Consider the following 11,261-nt stretch of genomic DNA (forward strand, 5'->3'; position numbering starts at 1 on the left):
TTCTCTCTGTGTCTGTTGCTCTCAAATAAATAATAAATAAAATATTAAAAAAAAAGAAAAGAAAAAACCATGTCTCTACAGTGTTCAGTGTGAAGCCTGATACATGGGAAAGGCTGTCCATCACCACCATCATCATCACCACTCTGGTTGCAATAGGAGTTGAGTCCTGATCATGTGATTCCTGGTACTTGGGAAGAAACACTCTTTCATAAAAATGAGGTCAGTTGAATCCTATATCCACTCTAGGAAGCTGTTACTTCTAGGCAACCAGATAGGCTGTACTGATACCCAAGAGTCTGGCCATATGATGGAACCCAAATGCCTCTTGGAAAGGAAGAGTAACACACACACACACACAACACACACACACACACACACACACACACACACACACACACACACACACACACAAAAGAGTACCAAAACCAGGGTTGGCCTAGACATGGTCCAGAGCTGGAGAAAAAGAAGATTCTTCTCAGCCCACTGCCCTTGAGCACATGGAAGCTAGAGGGGTTTTAAGAGGAATCTGCTTTGGGGGCTCTCTCTAGGAACAGGCACCACCGCAGCGCACGAGGCACTAGGAGAAAGTACGCATGGGGTCTGGGGCTGCTGTTGAGATGGGAGGCAAATGCCAGCCCCATCTAGAGCCAAGGCTGAGGCATCAACGAGGACACCATTCTCTCCTCCAGGAGCTGCTCAGCCTAGGTGGCACCGGCCGCAGTAACGCCGGCCTCACAGACATCAGAGGACCTGGCAAACCTTCGCAGGGGAGCCAGAGCCAAGGGGAAGGGAAAGGAAGGACACGCACAATGTGTGGGAGCACGTGTGCGGGTTCCCCGGCCAACCTCAGAGGCCGACGGGGCTCCTGGGAGTGTGCTGGTGCTTCCAGAAGAGCCAATGAAAGCCCGGCGAGAGAAGAACAGCCTGTGCTTGTGGGTATGATCCCAATTTTCCCCTCAGGCTGGTGTGGCCTAGGAAACACACAATGTGCAAGTAAACACATCATTATTAGGAGCCTTCAGAGATGAAGCCTAACCCCCCCACCCACCCACCAATCCCAGACAAGCGATCCAGGTGTCATTTTAAGCAGCTTTCTTGGGGGAGGGGGTTGAAGCTAAGAGTGACATACAGTAGTTAGTTGGGAAATCAATCTGGTGGCTAACAAATGGGAATTTTTCAGGTGAATACAAATTTGAATACTGGATACAAAACTGAAGCTTTGATTCCATTTTCCCTCCCTCTTCCCTCCCCCCACTGTCTCTCCATTCTGCTGATAGAAATTGTATTTTCTTATGAAGGATTTACAACTAAAGTAAAAGAAGGAAGGCAAGCAGAAGGAAAGGAAATGAGGGAGGGAGGAAAAAAGAGAATTAGAGTTCGTTTGCAGTGGCTGGAGGCCCTGGAGCACACACACACACACACTCTCTCTCTAAAATAAACAAATAAATTAAATAAATTTAAAATAAAACAACAATAGAAGTACTTCATTAGAAGATGCTGAGAATCTTTGCCCACTCTAGGAGTGTAGGACATGAAAGGGAAAAGTTTCACTCACTGACCGAGGGCAGCATTTAGACCTGTTGGGATGTATTGTTTCTACTACTTACTGGCTCTGTGCACTTGAGCAAGTTACTTAGCTTCCCAGTGCCTCACTTTCCATATTGATAAAGTAGAAATAACAATATCATTTTTGCATTGTTGGTATTATGACTAATTAAAATGGACATGGTGAACATGTCACAATGAAGATATTCAACTACTGATAGTTCTGCCAGAATGACACGGGAGCTGGCTGTGGTTACGGCAATGAGTGGAGGGCAAGAACTCCGTGAATACTTAGGAATAGGGTCTCTTAGGACTCTCTGGTAGCAAGTGACAGACTGCCACTGGCCCTGCCAACCAGAGCGTAAAGGAACTTGTTTTCATGGAGATAGAAGGGCTCTGGAATTCAAGGAAAGGCTGAGCAAACAGGTTTTCAAGATGGAGGAACTTGAGAGAGTTTGGGGACCTCAGTGGCATTCTCTGGTGAGTTTTTATCCTCATGTTTCTCCTCAAAGGAGAGATTCTGAAGGATTGCTGGGGTCAGGTACCCATGATCCATTTGCCAGGGAAAATCAAGGGCCATGACTGGCAGTCACACAGAGGATATGTGGGGGGAGAGGGGTGGTTTTAGGAGGAAAGCTTGAAGCTGCTGCTGGAAACAGGCAAGGTGGCCACTGGGTGGGCTAAACCAAGAGATGCACACTGTAGTGAGCTATGCCAGGATGTTAGCTATAATTTCCCTTTTCTCCCAGCTCATGACTCCATACTCAACTCCATGCCTTTACAGAGAAATGACCAGAAGACAGGTCAGACAAAGAGCAATAGATAGTTTCTCAAATGGCCTCCTAAAGATGGAATCACCTATCAAACTGTCTATCAAAAAAGTAAGTGTTATCTCAATTTTCTAGGTGCTAACTCACTCTCCGTTGGAGAATCTGCTTCTCTTTTCCAGATAGATGCAGATCCTAAGAAGAGAGCTGCCCCAACATACCTCAGAAGGGGCCCAACTGAAACTAAGGACAACTGGCGAAATAAGCAAGGGTGATGTTTTCCTGTGAACTGGATACCAGCACAAAGGGGAAGGAGATCAATTCAGAGAAAAATCAACTCCTACCAAATCAGAGATCCAGAGCCTCAGAGGCCCCCAACACCTCAGCACTGAAGCAGACCAAAAATGAACCCAACATGGCTCAGGGAAATCTTGCGGAAGAGGGGGCGGAAAGAATGTCAGAGTTACATGTTGGGTCATGATTTTCAGAGACATTTATCATACTAATAACTGGGGGCTATCTCCACAATGCACGACCCATTTTCAATAATAAGGAGGGTCTAATGGGAGGGGGTAGATCACAGATGAGCCTAAATAATGGTACCAAACTGCCTGTATTTACTGAAAAGAAAACTAATAAATTAAATTAAAAAAAAAAAAAATAAAGATGGAATCAGGAAAGTTTGACATCTGCTGATCCAAGAGGAGAGCACTTTGGCCCAGAGGTAAGTTGAGAAGCACTAGTAAAAGAAAACAGACTCATATCATGCCCATTCTGTGCCAGTTGCCATTCAAATGCTCACTGAATCCTCATAACAATCTCACATACTATTGATGATTATGATTCCCTACCTTTGTTTCTGAAAGGGGCTGGTAAGATTTCCCCTACGGTGACAGAAAAGGAGGCTCAGGAGGGCCTGCAACAGTGACAGTGGGGCTGGGCTGTTACTCGGGGTTCCGAGCCTGACATCCCTAATATTAGCCACTGTTGGCCACTGCCTTTCTGAGGGCAGTATGGCGTGGGGGACAGACACTGCATGCTGATTTGGAGGTTAATGGTACCTCCATGGTGATGTACTGCTATTGGACTCCAATTCCCAGTACACGGCTGGGTTAGCTATCATCTTAACCCCTTCTTCACCAAAAGTTCCTCAGTCTTGGGAAGATCGTTTTCAATAACAAAATCTGAACTCCCTAGAGAATAACTGTGCAATTGTTCAAATGTAGTTCAGCACGCAATAGATAGGGGAGAGGGTGAGATTTTAGATTAAAATACCCCCTGTATTGTCCAATGTTTAAAGGAAGACATTAAAGATTAGCACAGGAGGGCTGGAGAGATGGCTTAGCGGTTAAGCGCTTGCCTGTGAAGCCTAAGGACCCCGGTTCGAGGCTCGGTTCCCCAGGTCCCACGTTAGCCAGATGCACAAGGGGGCGCATGCGTCTGGAGTTCGTTTGCAGAGGCTGGAAGCCCTGGCGTGCCCATTCTCTCTCTCTCCCTCTATCTGTCTTTCTCTCTGTGTCTGTCGCTCTCAAATAAATAAATAAAAAATTTAAAAAAAAAGATTAGCACAGGAGAGATTTTTAATTACTTTATTTGCTTCTCTCCCTCTCTCTCTCTCTTTCTGTGTGTGTGTGCGTTAGTATGGGTGTGCCAGGAACTTCTGCAAGCAAGTGTCTTTAACCACAAAGTAATCATCCCAGGCTCATAATAGAAGAGTTTAAAAAAATTATTTACTTATTTATTTAAAAGAGAAAGAATGAAAGAAGGAGAGAGAAAATAATTAGCACACCATGACCTCCAGCCACTGCAGACAAACATATTCATCACCTTGTACATCTACCTTTACGTAGTCACTAGGGAACCGAATCTGGGTCCTTTGGCTTTGCAGGCAAGTGCATTAACTCTAAGCCATCTCTCCAGCCCTAAGGGAGATTTTTAAACTTACAAATGTGAACTGTGAACACTCAATGTGTGTCTAGAACTTACCTCCCCTTTGGAAACACCTGCAGAATTAAAAACCCATGATGTGGGGTTCACTTGGTCCCCAACGTAAAACAGCAGAACACATAAAAGAAAAAAAAACACACTGAATGCTATCTTCTACCCACTCTTCAATAGGATGTAGCTGAGCGGCCTCTAATAGAACTGGGGACACTGGAAGCCTTGAGAGAGCTTCACTCAGAGTGGTGGTCTTCAAGGAAGGCACAAGAGGAAAGTAAATCGAGGACTCTAGCCATGGCTCTTTTTTTTTTTTTAATTTTATTTATTTATTTGAGAGCAACAGACAGAGAAAGACAGATAGAGGGAGAGAGAGAGAATGGGCGCGCCAGGGCTTCCAGCCTCTGCAAACGAACTCCATATGCGTGCGCCCCCTTGTGCATCTGGCTAACGTGGGACCTGGGGAACCGAGCCTCGAACCGGGGTCCTTAGGCTTCACAGGCAAGCGCTTAACCGCTACGCCATCTCTCCAGCCCTAGCCATGGCTCTTAACTCATCGAGATTCCAAACCCATTTCAGAGTGAAACCCAGGCAAAGGGGAAGGAAGGCAGTGAGTCTAGCTGCTTTAGAAAGCTTCTTTGGAGGCAGACACATCATTTATTTATCTTTCTGATTCCTTGAGGGAATGGTCACTAACCAGGAAAAAAAGAATGGCTTGTAGGAGAGAAAAGTTGACTTGGAGGTGTGGGCTGGGATTTTTGCTTACTGTAAAAAAACAAAAACAAGAAAAAATAAAAAGAGGAGAGCTTTTTTTGCTTAATATTTTTTTTGTGGGGGGGTTCAAGGTAGGGTGTCCCTCTAGCTCAGGAAGATCTGGAATTCACCCTGTAGTCTCAGGGTGGCTTTGAACTCATGGTAATCCTCCTACCTCTGCCTCCTAAGTGCTGGGATTAAAGGTGTGTGCCACCACACCGGGTGTGTTTTGCTTAATTTTTACAAAATATTTTTACTCATTTATTTTCAGGCAGAGGGAGAGAGAACACCAGGGCCACCTGCCACTGCAAATGAACTCCAGATACATGCACCACTCTGTGTATCTGGCTTTATGTGGATGTTGGGGGGATCAAACTTGGGCCTTTAGAGGTTTGCAAGCAAGCACCTAAACCACTGAATCATTTCTCCAGCCCTGCTTAATCTTTATTACTGAGTTTTTTCTTTATATTTTATTTTTATTTGTTTGACAGAGAAAGAGGAAGACAGAGAGACTGAGAATGGGTGCTCCAGGGCCTCCAGTCACTGCAAATGAACTCCAAATGCGTGCGCTCCCTTGTGCATCTGGTTAATGTGGGTCCTAGGGAGGCAAACCTGGGTTCATTGGCTTTGCAGGCAAACACCTTAACTGCTAAGCCATCCCTCCAGCACTATTACTGAGTTTTAATGTTGAGTTTATACATTTTGTTTCTGTCTTCAAGCAGGAAGTGAAGTGGGCATAGCTTGGATTGCTAAACTATTGCTATATTCTCAAGAGAAGAGCCAGTGCTGATTCATGCTGGTGGCAGAAATTGAACCAGCCTTGCTCTTTTCTCCCTCTGGCCAGGTTCCTTCCCAGGAAAGGAAAACAATGTTGTTGATCATGATGATGATGATAAAGATGTCAATGATGATGATAATAGCAGTTAACCTTCAACACAGGCTTATTTTGTTCCAGGAATTGTTTTGGGTGCTGTATAACCACTCACCCCACTTAGCCATTATGAAAAATACTTTGCTTATTTCTTTTTCAGTTATTATTATTATTATTATTTTGTTTTGTTTTGTTTTTCAAGGTAGGGTCTTGCTCTAGCCCAGGCTGACCTGGGAGGTCTCAGGGTGGCTTCGAACTCACAGTGACCCTCCTACCTCTGCCTCCCAAGTACTGGGATTAAAGGCATGTGCCACCATGCCTGGCTTCAGTTTTTTTTTATTGACAAATTTTATATATGTATATGTAATGTATTTTGGTCATAATCTTCTCACATGACCTTTCCTTGTCTCCCCTCCTAATATCCCCTTCTTTTTCCAACTAGTTAGTTCCTCTTCTATTTTGTTATCTTTAAAAAAATATTTATTTGCAAGCAGAGAGAGATAGAGAGAAGTGAGGAAGACAGAGAGAATGGTTATGCCAGGGCCTCTAGCTTCTATAAACTCCAGACACATGAACCACTTTATGCATCTGTGGGTACTGGGGAATTGAACCCAGGTTGTTTAGTCTAGGAATGCAAGTGCCTTAACTGCTGAGCCATCTCTCAAGGCCCCTTGATGTCTTTTGTTGTGTGATTATGTGAATCACTGAGTTTAATTAGGATTGTGTGCTTGAACAGAAATGGGGGATTATTTACCAATGGCCATACCACTGCTGGAAATGTCTCTGGCTTCTGCAACAACCATTAACTGTTAATAACTACTATGGTCTCCTTCTCACTGCTAATAACTCCTCATGCTCTCCATCATTCATGACAGAATGTTGATAAGGCACCCAACTTCTGAATCAGGAAACTGAGGTACACAGAGAATAGGCATCACAGTCAAGCTATCTGGCTGGTTTGAAACTAAAACACTGAGACTTTAGAATCTATGACCTTAATCTTTGCATGGCACCGTCTTGTATCATAGTGGTTTCTTAGAACCTCAACGCATTCATAAAAGAGCAAGTAAATGCTTTGTGAGCATAAAACCCTATGAGATGATGAGTGTTGAATCCTTATGCTAGTTGGGTTGCATAGCCAAAGTTGAATCTTGGCAAAGCTGTGAAATAAGGGAAGATTGTCTGTGGGATACGGAAGGAGGACAATGGACCCAGATCTGGTTCTACCATGGCTGACCAATCTTTCTCTGTCAAATAAATAAATAAATAAATATATTTTAAAAAGAAAACAATACTGATCCAAATGCTCGTAGACCTCTGCTTGAGAAGGAGCAAAGAGGTACTCGTGGTAGAAATCATACCAACCCTCTTTACACATTGTTCTGAATATTAATAGATTATCCATCAACTCAGAGAATTTGAATGCTGCTCGTAAGAACACAACACAAGTTGACAGCTCTCCTCTGGTCAGAACTGTGTTTTGGACAAGACAATTCCTGTCCGTGGGCTTCAGTTGCTCCAGCTTTATATTATAGTATTAGTATTCTTCATCTTCCTAATTTCTCTCCCCAGAAAAGATAAATAGTTTGTAAGAAACAAAGGCTTAAAAATAAATTTTTGTTTGTTTGTTTTGAGGTAATGTCTTACCTTACCTTCCAGGCTGAACTGGAATTGACTATGTAGTCTCAGGGTGGCCTTGAACTCACAGTGACCCTCCTACCTCTGCCTCCTGAGTGCTGGATTAAAGGTGTCTGCCACCACATCCAACAAAACTACTTTTTCTCATTTGTGTATGGAAGATACATGTGCTGTCACTAACCAAATGTACACATTAAGTTTAAACCAAAAGTAAACTGAACAGGTCATATGGTCGTAGGGAAATTTCAGTGAAACCCATTCAAGCACACAAAGTGTAAAGATTAAGAATTATAATAATCCGGGCATGGTGACACATTGTAATCCTACCATGTGATACATAGGCAAGAGGGTCATAAGTATGAAACCAACCTAGGCTACAAAGTGAGTTCATGGCCAGCTTGGGTTGTGTAAGCAAGACCCAGTCCACCAACCTGCCAACCCTCTCTCCCAGGGGGGAAAAAAACCCAAAAGCAAAATACAAAAAAGTAAACAGAATTAAGTGATTTCAAAATGTTTTTATTTTTGCATGTGTATGTGTGTGGTATGTATATGCATGGTCATATGTTTGGGTGCACACATGCGTGCATGTACATGTGGAGACCAGTGGTTCACACCAGGTGTCTTCCTTGGTTGGCCTCCACCTTATTCCTTGGGACAGGCTCTGTTGGTGAATCCTGTCTCCCCAATTCAGCTAGACAAACCCAGAACCCCATGTGTCTGCCTCCTCACTGTTGGCATTGCAGGAGCTCGCTACCACGCCCAGCATCTTTACAAAGTTACTGGGGCTCTGAACTCAAGGCCTCATGCTTTAGTGGCAAGGACGTTACCCACTGAGAGACCTCTTCAACCCCCAAAATACTGTAAGATAAAAATAAATAAAGTATGATCTTAACTACTTAGTATTTTCTCTGGGAATATACTTGAATTTTATCAGAACCAAGCACCAAAAATTCAACAACAGTGTATGTTTGTCACTCTTCCTATGAGCTATACTTGAACAGCAATCTACTCCACAAATGAAGGTTGTGTGGGAATAAAGGATGATTCTAAATCATGAGCAGAATTGAAAATAACATCGCAGGCTGGAGGGATGGCTTAGCGGTTAAGGTGCTTGCCTGCAAAACCAAAAGAACCTAGGTTCAATTCCCCAGGACCCACATAAGCCAGTTGCACAGGTGGTGTAAGCATCTGGAGTTTGTTTGCAGCAGCTGGAGCCCCGGATGCGACCATTGTCTCTTTCTCTCTCTCCCATAAATAAATTAAAATAAAATACTAAAAAAAACAGCTAAGCTGTATTTTAGAATGATACTAAGGCGAGCTAATGGCTCTGGGAGGTGTTGCCCCAGAGTGCGGCTAAGTTATTGAAATACAAAGCAGAATATATTCTTTCTTCAGCTTCTTGTTGCCTTAGTCACTCCCAAATAGTTCTTAGCTGTCATTTTTTAATGCTTCTTTGCTTTCAGAGGGAAAGAATTAACCGTCTCTCTCTTTTTCTTAATTTGTTTTGCTTTATTTTGTTTCAGATTGTGAAATTAAAAGGCAAATCATACAACTAGACTGTTGATGCTTTGGAAACTCGAACTTTCTGATGTTGCATTTCAAATGTTTTGTCTTTTGTTTTATTTCTGTAGAAGAGTTCTGTTTTGTTTGGCTTTATCCTCACATTCTAGAAGAACTGAGAGGTCCCATTGCTGCTTGTGACTTGTGGCCCACATCATCCCCATTAGTTTCAGAAGGAATGACGACTCAAGAAGCAAGGAATTTGACCCCCGAAAATATCAAGGCAATGACAGAACTGGTTATAACCATAGGATTTGCCCTGTGGGTTCAGGGTAGGAATGGGGTTTAACAGTGGAGAAGTACCAGGCTTCTGTGCCAGCCCTTGGGTTGACCCTATGTGTAGTACCACCCTATTGCTCCCAGCAGCAGAGGCAGAGAGATGGAAGAAAAGAGACTGTGGGACCTCCACAGGCCAGGCTCTTTGCATGCTTTGTCTCATTTGGTATTCCATCTGCATTGTACTTAAGAAATTCACAGCTCCCCAGTACAGACGAGGGTTCAGAAACTTAGGGAACTTAACTGACATGCTCAAGACCACATATTTTGTCCTCAAACTAATTTCTGTTTCTAAACTGTCTAACATGTAAGACACCAGAATAATATTGTTTATTCATATAATGTTTGGAGCATGAAAAGTAACTGACTAAGGCCTTACTGACTCCAGAGACTCTCAGGGAACACATGGAAGACTCCTTGGGTCTTAATCCAGGGATGCATCATGTGTGGGGGTTATGACTCAAATCTGGCTTAGCAGCTGCATGAACTTGAACAAATACTTCTGCTTTTCTATCCTTTGTTTCCTCATGGATATCACAGAGATAAGGATAGCTCTTTCTCCGAATTGCTATGGCAAGGAAATGACATGTAAGAAAGTGTTCAGCACATAACACTTCTCAGCTTTGGCTATGATGTACAAACTGTATCTCCTGAGCCCCAGAATGAGTCACAAGGACCCTTATTCTGGTATCAGGGTAAATCCCCAAGCCTCAGAGAAACACAGGTTGGGGCATCATTTCGTTTTGCCACCTTTGTGGAATAAAGTCAAGTTTCTGAGGGATTTTTTTTGGTAAAGGCATAAATCCATGGTTAGGTTTTCCAGAAATGCATCTCTTTCTGTTTCTCTTCTAGGCTAACAGTAATAGTAGACACAGTCTTGTGTGAGTGGTACGTTGACTGATCAAGGTTTTACTTGGTTATGTTGCTTAGATTATACCTAAGTGCCCCTGAATCTGGTCTTTAATTATTTAACTATAAACAAATTTCATTTCTTACTCAGTTTAGTTGTCTCAGTTCATTCAGTAAATGTACATGTACCATCTAGAAGCATGGTATAACACTAGACATTCAGAACAGAGAGACCCACAGAGTTCCTGCCTTCAAGCACCACATGCCACAGCCCTGTGGGGGAGACAAGCAATTGACCAAGAGGCACAACGTATGGGAAAGGAGAAGGCCAGGCTGAGGGAGCAGCAGAAGCCCCACAGAATCCTAAGTTGTTGGGAAAGTTTATACTCCAACCACTTTGGCTCTGCTTTCATCCACCCAAGCAGCTCACCAAAGGCCGTGGCTTTCTTGCATGTGTCAGGCCAAGGCACATGCCAGGTGATGTGGCAGTTGACAGTAGTCTGCCTCAGACACTTGGCCTCCTAATTCCAACAAGGATACCATAATGTGTTCCAAAACAGTTTCTAGGGAAAATTGGAGAACAAAGAGAATAGTGATAAATAAGGAAAAATAGTATAAGAAGAAAAAAGTGTCATGTCTAAGTTTTACATTGAGCATCATGCTAGAATCTCTATATGCATTACACTGTGTAATTTATTCTCATAACAACTCTATCATATCTGCATTATAGGCATGCTCATCTTCTCAAAGATGAATGAGGAGGAGGAATTTATTCATAAACCTGGCCAATGGCAGAACTAAGATTTGAATCCAAAGAAATATAGTTTCCTTTTTTTCCCCTGTTTCCTTTTGTATTCCTCACCCAGGGGCAAGAGTGAGAGATACTGTTAGTCCTAGAAGGGGCTCTGTGGGTAGATTAGGTAGATTAAAGAAAAAGATCCTTGTGGTTTGATTCAGGTATTCCCATAAACTTAGGTGTTCTGAATGCTAGGTTCCCAGCTGATGGAGATTTGGTAGTTAATGCCTCCTGGAGGCAGTGTATTGTTGGGGGCAGGTTTATGGGT

This window comes from Jaculus jaculus, chromosome 1, assembly GCF_020740685.1.
Source record: "Jaculus jaculus isolate mJacJac1 chromosome 1, mJacJac1.mat.Y.cur, whole genome shotgun sequence".
Lineage (NCBI taxonomy): Eukaryota > Metazoa > Chordata > Mammalia > Rodentia > Dipodidae > Jaculus > Jaculus jaculus.